Source organism: Chiloscyllium plagiosum, unplaced genomic scaffold (genome assembly GCF_037043375.1).
Source record: "Chiloscyllium plagiosum isolate Xiang-an unplaced genomic scaffold, Cpla_swu_hap1 HiC_scaffold_25, whole genome shotgun sequence".
NCBI classification, from domain to species: Eukaryota; Metazoa; Chordata; class Chondrichthyes; order Orectolobiformes; family Hemiscylliidae; genus Chiloscyllium; species Chiloscyllium plagiosum.
The window spans coordinates 60,018,323-60,044,005 of NW_028270163.1; the positions used below are offsets into that span (position 1 = coordinate 60,018,323).

A 25,683-nucleotide genomic window follows, 5' to 3' on the forward strand; every position below is an offset into this window, starting at 1 on the left:
TCATGGCCCACAAAGCCTTGCCCTTACACCTCCATACCAACTCACCCAATATCTACCATTGTTAACTTCACAAGCTTTGTTGAGATAAAATAAAATAGAGTTCTAAATATCTGTCACAGACATTACTATATATAGAATACATTATTCATAAAAGTTCATTCAGTATATTTAAATCCCAGGTAATCTTATAAACAAACAAATATATTTGTGTTCATAATCCACAGCAAAGACAGCTAATCCTTTAGCAACCTCTTTGATCTGTCAATGAATTTACAAACTCCACCTCGCCTCCCTTACTCCACACGCACACACACTTGCACACAAACATACAGACATACACTCACACACACAGATACAGGCAGAGACAGGCACACACACGTGCATATACACACACACGCCGCGCACACACACACACTGATAGCTGTAGGTTGCAAACAGTTCTATAATGTTAGCACACAATGTTACTAGAATATGAAAATATCTATTGAAATTATTGAAAAGGTTGTTTTCTACTCTCATGGACCAGAGCAGGTAGGTTTTAGTTTTCTGTTTGTAAAAGCTATTTAAATATTTTGACAGTTTCACACACCTTCTCTGTCCTTCAGGAGCATTTAAAACTAAAGATTCATATATGCACATTGCTACAGTGAAAATGGAAAATCAACATCATAAATCTTTTTTATTCTTGTAAGCTAGACGATTGCGATAAAGATCAACATACCATTTTCCTTGCTGTGCTTTCCGAAATTGTGGGCAGCCATGCCATTGACTCTCAAGTCTCCAATTCATGTTTTTTTGTTAGGCCTGTTGCAATGAAACAGAATCTATCGCATAAAGGTGGATAAATCCCCAAGACCTGATCAGGCGTACCCTAGAACTCTGTGGGAAGCTAGAAAAGTGATTGCTGGGTCTCTTGCTAAGCTATTTGTATCATCGATAGTCACAAGTGAGGTGCCTGAAGACTGGAGGTTGGCTAACATGGTGCCATTGTTTAAGAAGGCTGGTAAGGACAAGCCAGGGAACTATAGACCAGTAAGCCTAATGTCGGTGGTGGGCAAGTTGTTGGAGGGAATCCTGAGGGACAGGATGTACATGTATTTGGAAAAGCAAGGACTGATTAGGGATAGTCAACATGGCTTTGTGCGTGGGAAATCATGTCTCAAAAACTTGATTGAGTTTTTTGAAGAAGTAACAAAGAGGGTTGATGAGGGCAGAGCAGCAGATGTGATCTATATGGACTTCAGTAAGGTGTTCGACAAGGTTCCCCATGGGAGACTGGTTAGCAAGATTAGATCTCATGGAATACAGGGAGATCTAACCATTTGGATACAGAACTGGCTCAAAGGTAGAAGACAGAGGGTGGTGGTGCAGGGTTGTTTTTCAGACTGGAGGCCTGTGACCAGTGGAGTGCCCTCTACTTTTTGTCATTTACATAAATGATTTGGATGCGAGCATAAGAGGTACAGTTAGTAAGTTTGCAGATGACACCAAAATTGGAGGTGTAGTGGACAGCGAAGAAGGTTATCTCAGATTACAACAGGATCTTGACCAGATGGGCTTATGGGCTGAGAAGTGGCAGATGGAGTTTAATTCAGATAAATGCGAGATGCTGCATTTTGGGAAAGCAAATCTTAACAGGACTTATACACTTAATGGTAATGTCGTAGGGAGTGTTGCTGAACAAAGTGACCTTGGAGTGTAGGTCCATAGCTCCTTGAAAGTGGAGTCACAGGTAGATAGGATAGTGAAGAAGGCGTTTGGTATGCTTTCCTTTATTGGTCAGAGTATTGAGTGCAGGAGTTGGGAGGTCATATTGCAGCTGAACAGGACATTGGTTATGCCACTGTCGGAATATTGCGTGCAATTCTGGTCTCCTTCCTATCGGAAAGACGTTGTGAAACTTGAAAGGGTTCAGAAAAGATTTACAAGGATGTTGCCAGGGTTGGAGGATTTGAGCTATAGGGAGAGGCTGAATAGGCTGGGGCTGTTTTCCCTGAAGCGTCGGAGGCTGAGGGGTGACCTTATAGAGATTTACAAAATTATGAGGGGCATGGATTGGATAAATAGACAAAGTATCTTCCCTGGGGTGGGGGAGTCCAGAACTAGAGGGCATAGGTTTAGGGTGAGAGGGGAAAGATACAAAAGGGACCTAAGGGGCAACGTTTTCATGCAGAGGGTGGTACGTGTATGGAATGAGCTGCCAGAGGAAGTGGTGGAGGCTGGTACAATTGCAACATTTAAAAGGCATTTGGATGGGTACATGAATAGGAAGAGTTTGGAGGGATATGGGCCGGGTGCTGGCAGGTGGGACTAGATTGGGTTGGGATATCTGGTCAGCATGGATGGGTTGGACCAAAGGGTCTGTTTGCATGCTGTACATCTCTATGACTCTATAACTTGACAAATGACCCAATTAATTTACCTTAGCACACTCAGCTAAGTCATATTCTTGCTTTCCTATGGATGAGGTGTATCCAAAGTTTAAATCAGCAAAATCCCATTTGTTAAGAAGGCCAAATTTTCATGAGGTTTTAAATTGGAGTTTCTTGAGGTATTGTGTATAGAGAAGGGTTTGCCAATTATGATCAGTGTGTGGACTGAGGGAAGAAAAAGGTCTGATCAACCAGCCAGAGCCAAAGAATCATCGAGAATGGAATATCTCCCTCTCCCAGACCTCTGGTGTCCCACTGAAATCTATCCTTGACCCCTTTATATTTCTAATTTACTTGCTGCCCCTCAACAACGTAATCCAAAAATGTATGAGGTTCCTCATTCATGCTGCTAACTACCTCACTACACATGATATCCCTCGACCCTCCATTGCCTCTGGGTTGTCACACTGTTTGCCCAACATCCAATACTGATGTCAAAATTGCCTCTAATTTTATTTGGAAGAGTAAAAGCATTACTGTTAGTCCTGACCAAAATTCTGTTCCCTCCCTTGCCATAGTCTCAGACTGAAAAGGACCAATCCTGACCTCATCACAAAGATACTTACCAATGTCCCTTTAACTTTCTCCACACTAATGAAAAGATCTGATTCTCTAATCTCTTCATTCCGAGATTATCTCAGTGGATCTCTTTCTCATCTCCATGGCCTTGACATCCCTCTTAAAGTGAGGCACCAAAACAGCACACTCTATTTTAACTGTGGTGTAACCAACCATTTATATATAATCACCACTTTGGTTTTGTACTCTAAATCTATTTATAAAACCAAGGATGCTCTCAGCTTTTCTTCTAGTTTTATCTATTCAATGTGTCCGTTTACGCCTCAATTTTCCTTTAACTCTTTATAATGTTACTGATTAATGGGTATTTTTGGTCCTTATTCTCCATCCCTTGTTTCATTCTTCTTCCCTTGTTCTTCACAAGTGGCACACAATCCACATCACATTTCCCCAAAAGTCCTGTCATTGAAGGGACAATGACATAGGTATTCCACTGGCCAGGCTGTCAGTGCAGCAGTGCGGACTGGAATTGCATGCAGCACAACGTTGAAATTGTGACACAGCTGATCGTAGGAAATTGCCCAGGAAGATAAAAATTCTGATTAACAACAACCCTCCATTAAAGCCCCTTAGGGAATTCAGAGCATTCTGACTTAATGGTTACCTCGGAAACATTACAGGATTATAAATGTACTGTAACTCCTGCATAATTATTAGACAGCCATCAATTCACCAATTACTCCGCCCACACTAAGAGATTCAACCCCCAAAAGCTCCCCATACTCTGACAACAGTATACCCAAAGTCCTCCAGCCTCACCAGACCTGACACTCGCAATCCCACAAACCACCAGACCTAAAAACCCACTCCCTCCCTGGGGGATCCAATCTGACACCAAACAAATCTGACAAGTCTGTATTCCTGACCTGGTTGGTCGTACAAGTGACTCCAGACCTGCTTGTCTCTTAGTGGCCCGCTGAAATGTCCGAGCAAGCCATTTTTGATCAAGGGACAATTAGGGACAGGCAACAATGTGGGCCAATGATGCAAACATTACATGCACAAATGAAAAAAGCATCCTTTGGTTACCAGAATTTGAACTGGAGGGTAATAGGAACACTCTTCAAATCCCTGGATTGCTGCAGCTCCAACACTACACCATAAGTTTAACACCATCCAGAACAAAGCATCCCACTTGGTTGGCACCCAATTCACTAGTTCCATACAATGGCACCAGTGTGTATTGGCTACAGGATGCAGGTTCCTTGATACCTTTCAAACATACATCCTCTATCAGCTTGAAGGCCAAAGACAACAGATTGATGAGAACACTTGTATCTGCAAGTTCTTCTCTAAGGCACATCTCATTGTCCTGTTGCTTCACTGTTGCTGGATCTAAACAGTAATCTCAGTGTATCTGCATAATATGGACCGCAGTGGTTCAAGATGACAGCTCAGCACCTCCTGAAAGTCCTGAAAAGATAATCAGATGAACACTAAATTTAGGTCGTGCCAGGAACACCTATATGTCATGAATAAATAATTCCAAAAATCTGTTTTTTTATTCTTTAATGTCTATTTTTGCCTGAGAACCAAATCAAAGTTGTGCCTTCATTATGTATTTTCCACAACATGTCTGACTATCTGTGGTTCACTGTACCCTCTCACTAACTCTCATGGACCCTATGCTACCTTTAGCCATTCTTATAAGGTCTGAAATATCTTATGTTCCTTGCCACTTGATCTTCAGACTGCTTCTTTCAATCATTTGCATTTCCTCTGTAATTTTCATATTGCATGTGACTTCTCCCGGGTTTATAATATATCTCTTTCATTTTAATTGTAGTTTCCTTAAACATCCTGAAATAACCGGTTCAGTTTAACTGCCTTTGTCTCTTGAAACAATGTGTTGTCTGTTCCTCCCACTTCTCATTGTTATGGTGCATTGTATTGATTAGGTATTTTTCCTGCTGGTTTTTCCCTTGTATAATTCTTTCATCTTTGATGTGGTGGAACTGGTGTTGGACTGAGGGGGATAAAATTAAAAATCACACAACACCAGGTTATAGTTCAACAGGTTTATTTGGAAGTACAAGCTTTCGGAGCGCTGCTCCTTTGTCAGGTAGCTCATGAAGTAGGATCATAGGACACAGAACTTATAGCAAAAGACCATAGTGTCATATATTGATGCAATATATTGAACAAAACTTAGATTGCTGTTAAATCTTTCATCTTCTAAAATGGGTTGCAGGTTTTGATTCACTAATATGTAAATCCCAGAACTTCTTTCAAGTCACATTCCCGAGATAACTTAAAGTTTCATAAAAAATGGTGACATCTCAGCTCAGACAATGCAATAAAGGTGTGAGGTTAGAGTCTGTAAGCATTCCAATCTTGAGTCAGACTGGTTCTATTTCCAAAGTAGGAATTTATAAAATGTCACATGGATTATAAAAAATATTGACTGCCTATAGATTGTGTGCCTTTTGAACAAAATAGAATGTATCTGCAAATACAATTCTGCAAATGCAATTCACCCTATGGACTTATATGTGTATGTGCGCATGTGAAGGAGAGAGAGAGTGAGAGAGTGTGTGTGTAAGAGAGAGAGAGAGAGAATGTGAGAGTGAGTTTGCATGTGTGTGTGAGTGCATGCTTGATAGAGTGTGCACGTGAGTGCGATGGAGTATATGCCTGTGAGAGGGTGTGCACATGGATGTGAGTGTGGGGTGTGTATGCATGTGCGTGCCTGAGAGTGTGTGTATACACAGGCTGTCTCCCAAGTGCATGCGCACACACACACACACACTTTCTCCCTCACATGCATGCATATACACATATAAGTCTACTGGGGTGAATTTGCTTTTTTGAGGTGGCATGGTGGCTCAGTGGTTAGCACTGCTGCCTCACAGCACCGAGGACCCAGGTTTGATTCCAGCCTCGGGCAACTGTCTGTGTGGAGTTTGTACATTCTCCTCGTGTCTATGTGGATTTCCTCCGGATGCTCTGGTTTCCTCCCACAGTCCAAAGATGTGCAGGTTAGGTGAATTGGCCTTGCTAAATTGCCCATAGTGTTAGGTGCATTCGTCAGGTGTGAATGGAGAGGAATGGGTCTGGGTGGGTTACTCTTCAGGGAGGTTGGTGTGGATTTATTGGGTTGAATGGCCTGTTTCCATACTGTAGGGAATCTAACCTAATCGAAAGAAGTTCTGGGATTTACATATTAATAAATCGAAACCTGCAACCCATTCGAAAAGATGAAAGACTTAACAGCAATCTAGGTTTGTTCAATATATCGCATCCTCCAAAAAAATCTGTTGGACTATAATCTGGTGTTGTGTGGTCTTTCACCTTTGACCATTCACTCTAATTTACATATAGAAGTGGTCAAATGTCTGTGTGAGACATCTGAAAAACAGACCAACCCAACTTGGATCAGATGAGTTTCAGAAACCTACTGGACATTTTAAAATGATGTAAAATCTACAAGATCCAGTTTCTTTCCCCAAAGTATTCAAACATCTCAAAATGAAGGCTAGGCCCAAGGAATATAACTGCCATGGGCCTGCTGTGGGCAGCTGATCACACCTTGTCCTTTGAGTCAGTAGGTGTGGTACTGAGCAAGTATATCCCGACATAGGTCAGTTAAGAATATTGCAAGCTTTTGCATCCTGCCATTCTCTACAAGCTCTGTCACATTACTGCTCATTGCCCACTGGAAAATGAATGGAGGTTAGAAATTCAGCACATTATTCAGGCTAAAACTTCCAGTGAAAATGCTGCACTTTCAGAGGTACTGTCTTTTAAATCATACCAAAGCAAGGTTCTCATTTACTCATCAGTAAAATATCCCACTGTCCTATGTTATAGAACAAGGTCTTTTCCTAATGTGCTATCAACTCATACCACTTGAAAGGTTATTCACTCCTGGTGTTATGAAAAGTGCCATATGAATGGAATTAGTTGTCTTCCTTCATGTTGTTTGTTGTTGCCCCAGTGGATAATGCTGGAAAACTAGGTAAAAACAAGGACTGCAGATGCTGGAAACCAGAGTCTAGATTAGAGTAGTGCTGGAAAAGCACAGCAGGTCAGGCAGCATCCGAGAAGGAGGAAAATCAATGTTTCGGGCAAAAGTCCTTCATCAGGAATAGAGGCAGGGCGCCTGCAGAATGGAGAGATAAATGAGAAGGGGGTGGGGGTGGGGAGAAAGTAGCATAGAGTACATTAGGTGAATGGGGGATGGGATGGAGGTGATAAGTTAGAGAGGAGGGTAGGGGAAGGTAGCAAAGAGTACAATGGGTGAATGGGGATGGGGATGAAAGTGATAGGTCAGAGAGGAGGGTGGAGTGGACAGGTGGAAAGGAAGATAGGCAGGTACGACAGGTCATGAGGATGGTGCTGAGCTGGAAGATTGGAGCTGGGGTGAGATGGGGGAAGGGGAAATGAGGAAACAGGTGAAATCCACATTGATGCCCTGGGGTTGAAGTGTTCCGAGGCAGAAGATGAGGCGTTCTTCCTCCAGGCATCAGGTGGTGAGGGAGCAGCGGTGGAGGAGACCCAGGATCTCCATGTCCTCGGCAGAGTGGGAGGGGGAGTTGAAATATTGGGCCACAGGGCGGTGATGTTGATTGGTGCGGGTGTCCCAGAGATGCTCCCTAAAGCGCTCTGCGGGGAGGCGTCCAGTCTCCCCAATGTAGAGGAGACAGCATCGGGAGCAACAGATACAATAAATGATATTGGTGAATGTGCAGGTAAAACTTTGATGGATGAGGAAGGCTCCTTTGGGACCTTGGATGGAGGTGAGGGGGGAGGTGTGGGCACAGGTTTTGCAATTTCTGCGGTGGCAGGGGAGAGTGCCAGGACGAGAGGGTGGGTTGTTGGGGGGCGTAGACCTGACCAAGTAGTCACGGAGAGAACGTTCTTTGCGGAAAACGGAAAGGGTGGGGAGGGAAATATATCCCTGGTGGTGGGGTCCATTTGGAGGTGGCGGAAATGTCGTCGGATGATGTGGTTTATGTGAAGGTTGGTAGGGGGGAAGGTGAGCACCAGGGGGGTTCTGTCCTTGTTACGGTTGGAGGGGTGAGGTTTGAGGGCAGAGGGGCAGGATATGGATGAGATGCATTGGAGGGCATCTTTAACCACGTGGGAAGGGAAATTGCGGTCTCTAAAGAAGGAGGCCATCTGGTGTGTTCTGTGGTGGAACTGGTCCTCCTGGGAGCAGATATGGCAGAACTGGTCCTCCTGGGAGCAGATAAGGCGGAGGTGGAGGAATTGGGAATACTGGATGGCATTTTTGCAGGAGGTAGGGTGGGAAGAGGTACAATCCAGGTAGCTGTGGGAGTCGGTGAGTTTGTAAAAAATGTCAGTGTCAAGTCGGTCATCATTAATGGAGATGGAGAGGTCCAAGAAGGGGAGGGAGGTGCCAGAGATGGTCCAGGTGAATTTAATGTGTTGGTGAAGTTGATGAATTGCTCAACCTCCTCGCGGGAACAAGAAGTGGCGCCAATGCAGCCATCAATATAGCGGAGGAAGAGGTGGGGAGTAGTGCCGGTGTAACTATGGAAGATGGACTGTTCTACGTAGCCAACAAAGAGACAGGCATAGCTGGGGCCCATATGGGTGCCCATGGCTACCCCTTTAGACTGGAGGAAGTGGGAGAATTTGAAGGAAAAATTGTTAATGGTGAGGACAAGTTCAGCCAAATGAATGAGAGTGTCGGTGGAAGGGTATTGTTGGGGACGTCGGGAGAGGAAGAAACGGAGGGCTTGGAGGCCCTGGTCATAGCGGATGGAGGTGTAGAGGGATTGGATATCCATGGTGAAGATGAGGCGTTGGGGGCCGGGGAAACGGAAGTCTTGGAGGAGGTGGAGGACGTGGGTGGTGTCTCGTACGTATGTGGGGAGTTCCTGGACTAGGGGGGATAGGACAGCGTCAAGGTAGGTGGAGATGCGTTTGGTGGGGCAGGAGCAGGCTGAGACAATGGGTCGGCCAGGGTGGTCAGGCTTGTGGATCTTGGGAAGGAGGTAGAATCGGGCAGTGCAGGGTTCCCGGACTATGAGGTTGGAAGCTGTGGATGGGAGATCTCCTGAGGGTTCTGTATTGTCTGGGAGATGACAGTTTGGTGATGGAGAGTGGGGTCATAATCGAGGGGGCGGTAGGAGAAGGTGTCTTCGAGTTGGCATCTGGCTTCAGCAGTGTAGAGGTCAGTGCACCAATCTACCACTGCATCCCCTTTATCTGCTGGTTTGATGGTGAGGTTGCGATTGGAGCTGAGGGAGTGGAGGGCTGCGTGTTGTGAGGGTGAGAGGTTGGAGTGGGGAAGAGGGAATAGACAGGTTGAGGCGGTTAATGTCTCGGCGGCAGTTGGAAATGAAGAGATCGAGGGCAGGTAATAGGCCAACATCTCGGATGCTACCTGACTTGCTGTACTTTTCCAGTGCCAATGCTGGAAAACTCCATAACCTGAGAATTGGCGAAACATTGATCTCTTTTTTTGCAATGTTTAGTTAGATGTTGCAGTTTAGGAGTAGGTGTCCACACCCTCACTTTGCTGCTGTACTGCCTTGGTAATAATAGTCATCTCCCTTAGATGAGATGTACACCAGACTGTCCCAATCTGGGTCATTTAGAATCAGACAGTGTCCTTTCCTTTACAATCTCTCTCAGACACATACTCAAATGACAAGGCAAAGCTAGCCAAAATTATAGGCCTTTAAATGAACAGATTTTACTAGTTTTATTTTGTAAGCAGGAGTTCTCCAATAAAGTGATGAAGGAGGGGGCGTTTTTAATCTATTTCTGTAGCATGGATTCTGATGAGAAGCACAGAGGAGGATTTTATTTTGCATTATATAAGCCTCAGAATCATGCATGACACTAAACAGAGGGGAGATGAGGTGGGTTAGGCACCATGTTATCTGACTGTCAACTAAACAATGTTAAATATGGAGACTCCAAAAGGACTCACCAACAAAAGTAACACAGGGTGAGGAATATACAGTTTGGTTGAAATGTGTCAGTGATATTGAGTGAAAGATTTCAATGAAAAGCTAACTTTTAAGATGCTTCTTGCTCTGGGTTGTTGTGACCTGGAATGTGCTGCCTGAAAGGTCAGGGGAAGCAAATTCAACAGGAACTTTCAAGAGAATTGGACAAATATTTGAAAAGGAACACTTTCCCAGGCCTGTGGGGAAAGAAAAGGATAATTGGATAATTCTTTTAGAGAACAGGCACTGGCAGTTGAATGACCTCCTTTGTGGATGTATCCCACATGATGTCCAGTTTCTTAGGGATGGGCAGTGTGACTCTCCTACAACAGTTTGCCTGGGAGGGAGTAACATACTGGAAAGATTTCTCTTGCCCCCAGCCCCTCATTAGTTTGTTATTTAGAGAAAAATCGTTAGTGGATTCTATTGTGTTTCGTGTTTTGTTGATGCAGCAGGAGTGGGGAAAGAAATTTCCTGGTTGTAGTTGCCTATTGCTGGAACTCTGGAATCTATGGCACACTTTTGTAAAACTGCACCAAGCATTCCTACAACTTGTCTGTCAGTCCTGCGTGTACCACACTGAGTACAGGAGGGTGTGGTTCAGCTTCATTCATTGTCCATTCCTAGAGGCTGGGTTAACCATATTGGTCTGGGGCTGGAATCATAGACAGACTGAGACAGTGTAAGAATGGCACTGACAATAATGAGCCAGTTAGTATTACCACAATTCGAATACTTCATGATCACTTCTCCCCAGATCGAATATTGATTTTCTAGACATTTAAAGCACTGTGGCTAAACCTCAGGATCCAGACTGCAGTGGTGCAAGGAGGGTGTCCACCATCACCTGCACAAGGTAAATGATGGATGGACCAGAAATGTTGGCCTTGCCAATGATGCTGCCTTCCCATGAACAAATAAAGTAAGAATTCATATTCCCACATTAACGACTTGAGATTTGAACTCACACTATCTAGATTTTTTTGTTCCATCAAACCTTCACAATGGTTCAACTTCAGCCTAGCTCACTGTAGAATGCAAACTAGTGATCCAAACCCAGTAGAAGCAGTCTTCAAGATTGCAATAATATAGCAGGGCAAGAGTCTCACAAGCCAGTCAGTGCAGTCAGTCTGGTCAGTGTGGTCAGTCTGGTCAGCACAGTCAATGAGGTTAGCTTTGGTCACTGTGGTCTGTCTGGCTGGTTTGGTCAGTGTAGTCAGTGAGATTAGTTCAGTTAGTCTGGTTGGTATGGTTAGTGTCCCTCTCCGGTCCCTGTCCCTGTCCCTCACAGACAGCTCCTATCTGGTGTGGTTGTGCTATCCTGGGCTGTATCTTGTTGATTACTCATTACCATGCTGCCTGGTACTCAAGGATTTCTCAGTCTCTGGGACTGAAAATGAAGTATGGTCTGCAGCAGACACAATCATCATTTGCATTATTGCCAAAACAGAACTTCTACCCCATCATTTTGAAAGTGGAAATCACCACGTTACAATTTGCATTCTTTGTATTGTTTGTCCTGCATTGGTAACACAAAGCTTCTTAGTTTAAGAAGTAAACATAAGTACAACTGAGAAGCCATGAAGTACATTCTGTAAAATGATCTCAACAATTCAAGTGGAGCAAGAGCTCTATGTGGAGATGCAACCTTGTTGCAGCTCAATTTCAAACCATTACTGAGCATTGTATCAGTCTCCCTCCTTTTCTCTCAGCAGTAGAATGGAATGATACAGCAGGGAAGAAAAAAAAATCACACAACACCAGGTTATAGTCGCAATTTCCCCCCCAACGTGGTCGACGATGCCCTCCACCGCATCTCTTCCACTTCCCGCTCCTCCGCCCTTGAGCCCCGCCCCTCCAACCGCCACCAGGACAGGTCCTCACCTACCACCCCACCAATCTCCATGTTCAGCGCATCATCCGCCGTCATTTCCGCCACCTCCAAACGGACCCCACCACCAAGGATATATTTCCCTCCCCTCCCCTATCAGCATTCCGTAAAGACCACTCCCTCCGTGACTCCCTCGTCAGGTCCACACCCCCCACCAACCCAACCTCCACTCCCGGCACCTTCCCCTGCAGCCGCAGGAGGTGCAAGACTTGCGCCCACACCTCCCCCCTCACCTCCCTCCAAGGCCCCAAAGGAAACTTCCATATCCGCCACAGGTTCATCTGCACCTCCACACACATCATCTATTGCATCCTCTGCACCCGATGTGGCCTCCTCTATATTGGGGAGACAGGCCGGCTACTTGCGGAGCGTTTCAGAGAACACCTCTGGGACACCCGGACCAACCAACCCAATCACCCTGTGGCTCAACATTTCAATTCCCCCTCCCACTCCACCAAGGATATGCAGGTCTTTGGACTCCTCCATCGCCAGACCACAACAAAACGACGGTTGGAGGAAGAGCGCCTCATCTTCCGCCTAGGAACCCTCCAACCACAAGGGATGAACTCGGATTTCACCAGTTTCCTCATTTCCCCTCCCCCCACCTTGTCTCAGTCTAATCCATCGAATTCAGTACCGCCTTCCTAACCTGCAATCTTCTTCCTGACCTCTCCGCCTCCACCCCAGTCTGACCTATCACCCTCACCTTGACCTCTTTCCACCTATCACATTTCCGACGCCCCTCCCCCAAGTCCCTCCTCCCTACCTTTTATCTTAGCCTGCTGGACAAACTTTCCTCATTCCTGAGGAAGGGCTTATGCCCAAAACGTCGATTCTCCTGTTCCCTGGATGCTGCCTGACCTGCTGCGCTTTTCCAGCAACACATTTTCAGCTCTGATCTCCAGCATCTGCAGACCTCACTTTCTCCTATAGTCCATTGTATAATTGCATTGTATAATTTCAGTTACATCACACTGTAAACTTTTACTATAAATTCTGTGTCTTACAATTGTGTCCTCCACAACCACCTGATGAAGGAGCGGCACTCCAAAAGCTAGTGCTTCCAAATAAACCTGTTGGACTATAACCTGGTGTTGTGTGATTTTTAACTTTCGCAAGATGGTCTGTGTACAATTTGCATATTCTCCCCGTGCCTGCATCCAGTTTCCTCCCAAAGTCCAAAGACGTGCAGGTTGGGTGGATTGGCAATGTGAAATACAGGGTTACAGGGATTGGGTAGGGGAATGGGTCTGAGTGGAATGCTCTTCTGAGGTGAAAGTGAGGACTGCAGATGCTGGAGATTAGAGTCTAGATTAGAGCGGTGCTGGAAAAGCACAGCAGGTCAGGCAGCATCCGAGGAGCAGGAAAATCGACGTTTCAGGCAGGAGCCTGCTTTTCTGAGGGTCAGTGTTGGCTCAATTGGTCAAACGGTCTGCAGTCCTCACTTTTGCCTAGTTGATTTTAACCTTACTGCGAATCCTCTTGCAAGGATGCCTACCTTAAAGAAGTTCTCGTCCTCTCTCCACAAGAATATTAGTGAGTCTCTCTCTCACTGCAACCCCCAGGTCATCTCCTCTGCCCTGAAGCTCTTCAACCATGTACCTTCCCCCACCCTCCTCTCTGACCTATCACCTCCATCCCCACCCCCATTCACCTATTGTGCTCTTTGCTACCTTCTCCCCAGTTCCCCCCATTTATCTCTCCACCCTGGAGGCTTCCTGCCTCTATCCCTGATAAAGGGCTTTTGCCCGAAACATCGATTTTCCTGTTCCTCAGATGCTGCCTGACTTGCTGCGCTTTTCCAGCACCACTCTGGTCTAAACTCTGGTTTCCAGCATCTGCAGTCCTCACTTTTGCCAAATGGTCTGCTTCCACACTGTAGAGATTCTATGATTCACCATGGGAGATAGCAACCTGCTCACATCCCCACACCATGCCTATACTTAGTCAAACCACTAGAAGTGTGAGGGACATTAGCTTGAGTCTCAGAGGTAGAGAATCTGTCTCCCTCAGTTTAAGGTGAATAGTTCCCTGGTTGGGGCACTCAGTGAGCTAACTGAGGGACAGCAATCATCCAAGGAAGATTTAGCAATTACTCTTTTAATTGCCGCTATGCATAGATGCCTCACTGTACTTCAAGAAGATAGGTTCAGCAAAGAAACCATCAGAAGTAAGAATCATGTTGTGCTCAAGAAAATTTTCTTTATTAATATGTGGATGCTCTGACAAGAGAAGGAGCAAAACTAGACCTTCTCTTGGGCAATAAGGCAGGGCAGGTGACTGAAGTAAAAGTAGGGGAACACTTTGGGTCTAACGGTCATAATTCTATTAGTTTCAAAATGATTATCTAGAAGGATAAATCTTCCTTAAAAATTAAAGCTTTTAATTGGAATAGACAATAGACAATAGACAAAAGATGCAGGAGTAGGCCATTCTGCCCTTCGAGCCTGCACCACCATTCAATATGATCATGGCTGATCATCCTTAATCAGTATCCTGTTCCTGCCTTATCTCCATAACCCTTGATTCCACTATCCTTGAGAGCTCTATCCAACTCTTTCTTAAACGAATCCAGAGATTGGGCCTCCACTGCCTTCTGGGGCAGAGCATTCCACACACCCACCACTCTCTGGGTGAAGAAGTTTCTCCTCATCTCTGTCCTAAATGGCCTACCCCTTATTTTTAAGCTGTGTCCTCTGATTCGGGACTCACCCATCAGTGGAAACATGTTTCCTGCCTCCATAGTGTCCAATCCTTTAATAATCTTATACATCTCAATCAGATCCCCTCTCAATCTTCTAAACTCAAGGGCATACAAGCCCAGTCGCTCCAATCTTTTAACGTAAGATAGTCTCGCCATTCCAGAAATTGACCTCGTGAACCTATGCTGCACTCCCTCAATAGCCAGAATGTCTTTCCTCAAATTTGGAGACCAGAACTGCACACAATATTCCAGATGCGGTCTCACCAGGGCCCTGTATAGCTGCAGAAGAACCTCTTTGCTTCTATACTCAATCCCTCTTGTTATGAAGGCCAGCATGCTATTAGCTTTCTTCACTACCTGCTATACCTGCATGCTTGCCTTCATTGACTCGTATACAAGAACACCCAGATCTCTTTGTACTGCCCCTTTACCTAACTTGACTCCACTTAGGTAGTAATCTGCCTCCTGTTCTTGCCACCAAAGTGGATAACCATACATTTATCCATATTAAACTGCATCTGCTATGCATCTGTCCACTCACCTAACCTGTCCAGGTCACCCTATAATCTCCTAACATCCTCCTCACATTTCACCCTGCCACCCAGCTTTGTATCATCGCAAATTTGATAATGTTACTGTTAATACCATCTTCTATATCATTAATATATATTGTAAAAAGCTGCTGTCCCAGCACTGATCCTTGCAGTACCCCACTGGTCACCGCCTGCCATTCCGAAAGGGAGCCATTTATCACTACTCTTTGTTTCCTGTCAGCCAACCAATTTTCAATCCAAGTCATTACTTTGCCCCCAATAGGATGCAAATCTCAATGGTATAAGACAAGAACTTTCAAAAGTTGATGACTGGACTGGACTGTTCACAGGTAAAAGGACGTCTAACAAGTGAGAGGCTATTGCGAGTGCGATGACAAGAGTTCAGAGGCATTATGTACCTGTTAGAGTGAAGGGTAAGGCTAGTAAGATTAGGGAACATTGAATGAATAAAGATATTGAGGTTCTAGTCAGGAATAAAATAGAGTATCATTTTAGATACGAACAACTTAAATCAATTGAATCTCTTAATCAATATAAAGAGCGTAGCGACATGCTTAAAAGAGAAATCAGGAAGGCAAAGAGGGAATATGAGATGGCATTGGCAGATAAGGTTAAGGATAATCCAAAGAGATTCTACAACAACATTTAAGAGAAAAAGGGTAACTAGAGAAAGGGTAGGGCCTCTTAAAGATGAAGAAATTTATCTTTGTGTTGAGCCCCATTAGATGGGAGAGATACTAAATGAATATTTCGTATTAGTTTTTACTGTGGAGAAAGAAATGGAGTCTAGGGAATGCAGAGAAACAAACTTTGATGTTTTACAGAAGAGAAAGTTTGGGAGGTCTAAGAGTGCATAAATCTCCAGGACCTGATTGAATGGATCCAAGAATGTGGTGGAAAGTAAAGGAGGAAATTACGAGGTCCCGTGCAGAAATATTTGCATAATCTATAACTACAGGTGAGGTGCCTTATGACTGGGGTGGGGGGGGGGGGGGGGGGGGGGGGGGGAGATGGCTAATTTTGTACCTTTGTTTAAGAAAGGGTGCAAGGAGAAACTGGGGAACTATAAACCTGTAAGTCTGACTTCGCCTGGGGGTAAATTGTTGGAGGTGATTATAAAAGATAGGATCATGGACATTTAGAGAGGCAGAAATTGATAAGGGACAGTCAGCATGGTTTTGTGTGAGGAAAATCATGTCTCACAAACTGAACTGAGTTTTTGAGAAAGTTATCAAGAAGGTTAATGATGGCAGAGCAGTAGATATTGTTTATTTGGATTTTAGTAAAGCCTTTGACAAAGTTCCACATGGTAGACTAATTAATAAAGTTAAGTTATATGGGATTCTGGGTGAGCTTGCCAATTGGATACATATTTGGCTTAACAGCAGGAGACAGAGTAATGGTGGAGGGTTGCTTTTCAGAATGGAGGCCTATGACAAGCAGAATTCTACAGGGATTGGTTCTGGATCCTCTTTTGTTTGTCATTTATATAAATGATTTGGATGAGAATACAGAAGGCATGGTTAGTAGGTTTACAGATTTCACCAAAATTCACGGCATAGTAGACAGTGAAGAAGGTTTTCTAAGATTACATAGGGATCTTGATCAAATGGGTCAATGGGCTGAAAAATAGTAGATGGTGTTCAATCTGGATAAATGTGAGGTATTGCATTTTGGTATGGGGCTTATACAATTAATGGTAAGGTCTTGGGTAGTGTTGTAGAAGAGGTTCAGGAACATAATTTTTTTAAAGTTTGTATCACATATAGGCAGGGAGGTTAAAAAGGTAATTGTCATGCTTGCCTTCATTGGTCAGTCCTTTGAACAAAGCAGATGGGATATTATGTTGAGGCTGTACAGGATATTGGTGAGGCCTGTATGGAATAGTGTGTCCAGTTTTGGTCACCCAGTTATAGAAAAGATATTATCAAGCTGGTGAGCATTCAGAAGAGATTTACTATGATGTTGCTGGGAATGGAGGATTTGAATTACAAAGAAAGGCTGGATAGGCTGGGGTTTGTTTCACTGGAATGTAGGGGTTGAGAGGTAGTCTGATAGAAGTTTATAAAATAATGACAGGTATTGATAGAGTTGATGGTAGTTGTCTTTTCCCTAAAATGGGGAATTTCAAGACTAGGGAGTACATTTTTAAGGTGAAAGGTGAGAGATTTTAAAAAGATATGAGGCTTTTTTTTTACTTAGAAGGTGGTTCGAATGTGGAATGTACTTCCTGAGGAAGTGGTGGATGTGGGTACAATTACAATGTTTAAAAGGACATTCGGAAGGATACATGAATAGGAAAGATTTGGAGGGATACTGGCCAGGAGTAGGCAGGTGGGACTAGTTTAGTTTGGGATTATTTTCGGCATGGACTGGTTGGACTAAAGGGTCTGTCTGTATCATGCTGTATGACTCTATAACTCTATGAGATCCCTTCTAAATTACAAATAATTCTGTTATGTTATAATATTACTTTGTATATATCTATAAGACTTAGAGAATATTCAGTGAATGCTGAGTACGTCGTTTGGAGGGAACTGACTTGATTAGTCCACCTGCAGCTAAAAAGTAAATTTCTGATACCTGGACCAGAGGAATGGACAATACAGATGTTTCCAGAGGGAGCTCGCTCCCTCCACTCCAGCAGCTACTCCATCAAATATTATTTTGCCTGTGATGAGTGTTCTTACTGACCCAACCCAGGATAGTGTCAGTTTTCTGCTACCAGTTAAATGCTGCCAGTGTTCTAAACAGATGGTTTTTCTTCTGTACTACTCGCAAAGTAATTAATCATGGTCTGGATTCGACAGAGTGTTAATCATGGAACGAGCACAGGCGAGGCCTGTCCCAGCTGTGTTTGCCCAATAATAGTCCCATAGTTAAAGTAAATGCTGCAGCTCTTCAGCTCAAACCAATCAGCTCTGTTGTACATCTAAACTAAACCAGCATCATGTTTTAGTAAAAACAAAATCTCTCCTTTCACTGGGCACACTGGACACTTCCTATGCCCATGTGTGTGGAGGAGGAGCTCTGATTGTTGTCTCAGCTGCTCGTTTACTGAAGACATCATCTTATTTAAATGCCTCTGGTGAATTGAAGTTCCCTCCAGCATATCCATTTCTGCTCATCACTGTGTTTTAGTTCCTCTGTGACTCGTTCGTTGCTTACCAAGCTGATCTTCCAATCATATTTCCACCCTATTACCAAGAGGGTCTACATTCATCTCTTTGTCATTGTCTATCTCCACATCTGCCTCAACACATCTGCTGCTAAAATGTTCATTCATAGCATTATCACTTCCAGGTTGACTGTTTTAAGCAGTCTTGACTATCTTTGAAACTTCAACTCTCTTGGTGTCATTCAAACATTGATGTTTGGGTCATGTGACCATTTGAACAAGGAGCGGGAGTGAGCCATTTGGCCAGTCAAACTACTCCACAGTTCAATAAGATGAGGGCTGATCTATATTTCAACCTAGCCAAATAACCTTTCACCCCCTTACTTACCAAGAATTTTTCTACCTCTGCCTTAAAAACATTCAAAGATTCTGCTTCCATCACCTTTCCAGGAAGTGAGTTCCGAAGATTCACAACCCTCTCTGAGAAGATTTTGCCTCATCTCTGTTTTAAATGGGTAATCCCTTACTTTTAAAGTGCCTCTTCGCTCTAGATTCTCCCTTAAGATGAAACATCCTTTTCACAGTCACCCTGTCAAGACCCCTCAGGATTTTATATAATTCAGGATCTTATATGATTCTTTCAAATCATCTGCCACTCTCTATACTCCAACAGATACAAATCTTGCCTGTCCAACCAAAGCTAAGTCCAATCTTCTTTGATCACCAAACCCCACTCACACACCAACACACAGGCAGACAGACTCAGTTAGGGGATATATTTTATAAAAATTAAAGAATCATAAGTTGCTAACCATTTCAATACGTCTTTGTGGAATCTGATGATTTGCACTGCAGACAAAATAATTGTCTTGTGTTTGAACTCTGAAGTCACCAGTTAACGCAAACAGCTTCTTCAGACCTTTGAAGACTTCACCTTCTATCTTATAGGTTGGAGATTTTTTTTCTCAGGACTTTCAACAAGTGCATAACTGAAGAATAACTGAAGAGAGAAAAACCAAAAAACCCAGTCCTGCAGTTTCCAATAAACACTGCCTCCTGCCCAAACACCAAGTCTAAACCCAGTTCACCATTTGGTTTCTCTTTGTTTTTCAACATTCTGTGATCGGCTAACCAACTCCAATCTCCCCTTGATTGATCATTTTACCATTCAACCAGCTGCTTGTCCCTGAGCATAATATCTTGGTGCAGGTTTGTCTACAATGTACTTACAGGAGGACTTAACCTGCTTTATATTTCTAAGCTGATTCCCAACATCAGTCTTTTGTTCTCTCCCTTTTTTTGAAACAACTTGCTGTTCAAAGTTCAATTCTCAACTGCAACTCACAGTTCCAAATCAAAAATGAAAAAAAAGAAAAATAATGGTGGTCTAATTAACCGTAACATTTACCCCACTGCTATTTTCCTTATCTATCTGTCCTTTACCACCATTTTCACTAACTCTGTTTGTTCCACGTGCTGCTCCTCCCTCTCTGTCACTACCATAAAACCCATAAATTTCCAGCTCCTTTTAGTTCCAAAGAACTTAACTGTTTCTCATTCCATAGATATTGCCAGACCTGCTAAGTTTCTCCAGCATTTTCTATGTTTAACACAGGCTTACACCCCTATGCAGAAGGGAATACACTGCTGCTATTTTTTTGGATGTGGCAGAAAATTGAGGCCTTAACAATTGCTCAGCCAAATGTAAAATATCCTACGGGACAGTTTTGAAGAAGAGTAGAGGAGGTATCGGTATTATACTGGCCAACATTAGATAGCTGACATGCGAGTCTCCTGGTCAAGGAGGTGCCATGTCTGGGGCCATATCACTGTTACAAAGGCAGATAGATCTGATCATTATCACATTGCTGTTTGTAGGACTTTGCTGTGTATAAATCAGTTACCATATGTTCCTAGATTAACCAATGTGCACAATTCAAAAGTATTTGATTGGCTGTAAAGAGTTTAGTGTATCCCAAAAGGGTCTATATGAATGCAAGTGTTCCACAGGAAAGGGAAAGTAGTTGCAATACAGAACAATGCACACTGGGCTAGTGCTTCTCTCAGATTCTGTGCTGCTGGATTGGGTCCTGAAGTATGACAGAATCTTGGCTGGACAAGAGATAGGCTTAACCCAGATTCTCCCTATGAAAAATATCCTGAAAAAATACAGATCTGCACTTTTCCAGTGAATTCTGCTATCCCAAACAGAACACATCCGCTTATCAACCTTGTGAAATATTCATCTCTGTCTCCTGCTTGTTGCCCCAGTGTTACATGTCACTTTTTGGAATATAAGGCAGGGGTATCTGAGGTGTGCCAGCATGAGGATGCATGTGTAAAAGCATATCAGTGTGACATACTTACTCACTTTGCCTTCATCTCCATATGGGAATGAGTGATTAAGTTTGCAAATGTCTCTCTGGGGTACAGACACACCCCAACGCTTGGCACAGCAGCAATGCACCGGTGGCTAGCTAATGATTGCTAATTATAATTTAGTAAACTGAGAAAGGCTGTACAGCATATGAAGATTGAAAAACAGAAAAAGGTTTATTAATCAAGATGCCAAGGAACCGTTTTCTAATGGATTTTTCTCTGGACCTTTCATTCTAAATCTTTAGAGGCTTGGCATGGCATGCTGCCAAAGTCAGTGGTAGGGTTGCAGAATTAATCCAAAATGTCATGTTCACCTTAGTTTGGTCAGGTCAAATAATTTGTTTAACAAAAGCCATCTCCACTTTGGATTTGAGTACAAATAGAGTCCTGGATCTGGGTCAGATCTCCTGTCCTGTTGGGCATTGAGTTTGCACTTTAACAAAGAGAGATCTGGCTTCAAAGTTGGATGAGCTTGGGCCATCTCAGTTCAGATCAAAGTGACCTGGAAATCTAAAACCCATCAAAACTCACTTTGCCACAGACAAGCTGCTGACATAGATCAAAAAAAGCCTTATTCCAAACGTAAGTTTTCCCATTTTAGTGGAATAGTTTGTGATAGGTTGTTCCAGGAATTTCTTTTTTTTTTAAATTTGTTTATGAGTGTCACTGTCTCTGTTCATATTTTTTGCCCATTCCTAGTTACCCCTGAACTGACTGTCTTGCTGAAGAGTGAACATATTGGTGTGGATCTGGAATCACATATACACCTGACCAGATAAGGACAGCTGATTTCCTTCCCTAAAGAACATTAGTGAATCAAGTGGGTTTTTACAATTGGCAAGTGTTACATGATCACCATTAGACTGGCTTTTAAATGCCAGATTTATTTTTCACTGAATTCAAATTTCACCATCTGTTATGGTAGAACTTTAATCTGTCCTTAGAACATTAGTTTTGATCTCTGCATTACTAGTCCAATGACATTGCTACTACATCACTGCCTTCCCAAAAGCCCTGAAAAGCCAGTAACACTGTTCCATTAGATGTCCAACTCCTCCCTCTAAGCAGGGTAATTTAATCTTAATAATTTACAGGCTTAACCGGCCAAAAAGAAAATTAATAACACATCAGCCTTTACTACTATGGAATTTGGAGTTTCATATAAAGGGAATCTTGCTGCAAGTAGGGGAGGAGGAAGGTGATGGCCTCGTGGCATTATTACTAGGCTGTTAATCCAGAGACTCAGGTAACATTTTGGGGTCCCCGACTTGAATCCTGCCAGGCAGATGGTGGAATTTTAATTCAATTAAAAATCTGGAATTAAGAGTCTAGTGATGACTGTGAAACTATTGTCGATTGTCGGAAAAACCCAATTAGTTCACGAAGATTCTTAAGGGAAGGTAATCTACCAACTTTACCCAGTCTGGCCTACGTGTGACTCCAGACGCACAGCAATGTGATTGACTCTCAACTGCATTCTGGCATGGGCAATAAATGCTGGCCTACCCATTGACACTCTCATCCCCAGTACTGTATATAGTGATTCAATAAGACCACATTGAATTGAATTGAATTGAATTGAATTGAATTGAATTTATTGCTACATTTACTGATGCACAGTGAAAAGCTTTGTCTTGCAAGCAATACAGGCAGATCACATAGATAAATAGCATAGATAAGTAAATAATAGGTCAAGAATGACAAAAACAAAAAAAACACAGATACAGGTGAATGCTATGAGTTTGTGAGTCCATTCAGTATTCTAACAACAGTAGGGGAGAAACTGTTATGAAACCGACTAGTGTTCAGGCTTCTATACCTTCTTCCCAATGGTAGAGGTTGTAGAAAAGCATTGCCAGGGTGGGATGGATCTTTGAGAATGCTGACGGCCTTTCCTTGACAGCGGGCCCGGTAGATGGATTCTATAGATGGGAGGTTGGCCTTTGTGTTGGCCGGGCTGAGTTCACCACTCTCTGTAACTGTCTCCGATCTTGAATGGGACAGTTACCATACCAGGTAGTGATACATCCAGACAGAATGCTCTTGATGGCGCACCTATAAAAGTTGGCTAGGATATTCACCGTCATGCCAGATCTTCTCAGCTGCCTGAGGAAGAAGAGACATTGTTGGGTCTTTGTAAACAATGCATCCACATGAAGAGTCCAAGAAAGCTTGTTGTGGATGACCACTCCCAGGAGCTTGACACTCTCCACTCGTTTCCCCCTCGCTGCTATTAATGTAGGCATGTAACATCCTGCCGAAAGTCAATAATGAGTTCCTTGGTTTTGCCGGCATTGAGAGCTAGGTTGTTCTCAGTGCACCATTTTTCCAGGTCTTCCACCTCCCGTCTGTAATCTGAGATTCGATCGACTATGGTGGTGTCATCAGTGAACTTGTAAATGGTATTAGTCTGGTATTTGGCAATGCAGTCGTGAGTATACAGTGAGTACAGTAGAGGGCTGAGTACACACCCCAGTATTGAGTGTTAGTGAGGATGAAATATTGTCCCCAATCTCCACTGATTGTGGCCCATGGGTCAGGATCCAGTTGCAGAGAGTGGGGCTTAGTCCGAGATCACTAAGTTTAGTAATCAGTCTCGCGGGGATAATAGTGTTGAAGGCTGAACTGTAGTCAATGAGTAGGATTCTTATGTAGCTGTTCTTGGTGTCAAGATGTTCTCGGGAAGAGTGAAGGGCAAGTGATATGGCACATGAAGTGGATCTGTTGGTCCGATAGGCAAATTGGAATGGGTCAAGAGTAGTGGGTTGATTAATGCCATGACCAGCCTTTCAAAGCACTTCATGACCACTGAAGTTAGGGCCACTGGGCGGTAGTCATTGAGACATGCTGCATAGCCTTCTTAGGCACAGGCATGATGTTGGCCCTCTTGAAACAAGCCGGGACAGTGGCCTGCTGCAGGGAGAGGTTGAAGATGTCTGAGAAGACCTCTGCCAGTTGATCTGAGCATGCTCTGAGTGCACGGTCTGGTATTAAGTCTGGTCCCATCACTTTCCTTGGATTCCCATGAAGGAAAACTGATCTGACCTCTGATGCAGTTACTGTTGGGATAGGTTCATCAGGATTTGTCAGAATAGGTGTTATCTCTCCGCTGAAATTCTACTCAAAGCAAGCATAGAAGGCGTTGAGACGATCTGGGAGGGATATTTCATTGTCTGCTGTCTTGCACTCTCTTTTTAGAACATGTGATGTCATTCAGTTGTTGCCATAGTCGCCAGGTGTCTGTCTAGGTCTCTAGTTTGGATGGGTATTGGTCCTTGGCTATCTTAATAGCTCTGTGAAGGTCATACTTGGATTCCTTATATTTGAGTGGGTCTCCTGATCTGAAGGCATCATGCCTGGTTTTTAGCAGGTTCTGTATGTCCTGATTCATCCAGGGTTACCTGTTGGGGAACACCCGGATTGACTTCCTCAAGTATGCAGTCTAAAAAAACTTGCATTTTTGTAGCACCTTTCACAACCATAAGGTTTCCCAAAGTAATCCACAGTCTAAAGAAGTCTGTAGATGTGTTATAATGTGGGACTGTATTCACAATGTACCAAGTTCCCACAAACAGCAATAAGGTAATGACTGGATCATCAGTTTTCAGTGATGTTGTTTGAGGAATAAATATTGGCTGTGCTACCATGGAAAACTCTCCTGTTCTGCCTGTCACTATCAGAAGAGTAATTTTCCTAATATTGCTTTGGGACCCTTTGAGTATCTTGGCCAATGCAAATATTGGAAAAGCTGGGATGCCTGTAAAGAAATGCATCTATTTTCTTCCACTATTCAAATAGTGTTATGAGATCATTTACTTCCATCTAAGAAGACTTCAATTTAACTTTCCATTGAAAAGATAGAACTCTTGACAATGCTGCACTTACTCAGCACAGTGCTCCCTCAATACTGCAGGGCTGTGAGCCTGGAACATGTGTTGAAGTCCTGCACCCATGACCTACTGACTCTGAGGTGAGAATGCTACCCAATAAATCAGAATTGATGCCTGCATTTCTCCATTATGTGTGGTTTGTAAACAAAGTGTTTAAGTTCAGTTCAACACAGACCATCATACCCTGGATACCTTACACAGAGATTACTGATTAGTGCAGTCACATTGTTGTCAGTTTATTCCAGAGCTATTAAACAAACTCAACCAATTTTGGTCTGGGAGGTGGGGTGAGATAGGAATAGGAATAGGAAATGTAACCTTGACCTCACAGTACTCAAAATTGTCTAATTACAAAAATAACAAATACTTTAACAGTTGTGAGATTTGGATAGTAAGAGTTGTCAACACATGACTGAAAGTGAACTGGCATTTATTATTGGCAGCAGAGATTTGAGTACTTGGAGCCACAGCTTATTTTAAGAGGAATGTATATCAAAATAGGTGGCATTGCTAAACTTAAAACAAGTGATGACGATTTGAAGGAAGGATAACCAGGTGGGAAGGACACTATTTAAATAGTACTCATTCTGGGCATGTGCTGTGTACAATCTCATCTCTAATTGAATGTTTTGGATAGAATTCTCCATCATTGATAGGGCATGATATTTTGGAATGGCTTGAATCTCAGTTGGAGTAGATCCCAGAGTCTCACTGTAGGATTTAATTAGCTTAAAATGGACCTGTGCTGCTGTTGGAATGCATGGTGTACCTGGGAAAACATGTTTAAAGTTGGAGTCTATCTCCTTCTTCAGTTCCCTGGGTTAGAATCTCAGCATTCCAACTCTCACCATTACTGTGCCAACAAGTTATACTAATTGATTATGCACTGGTCTCTTCAACTCCTAATTCTCGCTGATTCCTGTTATCTGCATCCAGATCAGAAGTGGGGAAGGTATATGATGGACTTCAGTGAGATGATTGCATGATTAATTCCTGTTGAAATTCTTGTTATTAATTATTGATCATAATATATATGATTACTAATTCAAATTCATATTACCCTGAGCTACTCTAGGAACAATTGCATTTATCTAGCACCCATAACATGAAAAATGTCCTAAGGTGCACAGAAGCACTATGAAACATAGTGTGCCGTCATAAGGAGATATCAGATCAGGTGACCAAAAGATGGGTCAAAGAGGTACATTTT

General features: G+C 43.3%; 1 long non-coding RNA gene across 2 annotated transcripts in view; it reads right to left on the reverse strand.

The window, feature by feature from the left end:
* Positions 1-365: 365 nt before the first annotated feature.
* LOC122562316 (uncharacterized) overlaps positions 366-25,683 on the reverse strand; it is a 56,184-nt gene continuing 30,866 nt past the window's right edge. For both annotated transcript variants that reach the window (XR_006315281.2, XR_006315282.2), the window contains exon 3: positions 366-4,424. This is a non-coding gene — a long non-coding RNA (uncharacterized LOC122562316). The remainder of the gene's footprint in view (positions 4,425-25,683) is intronic.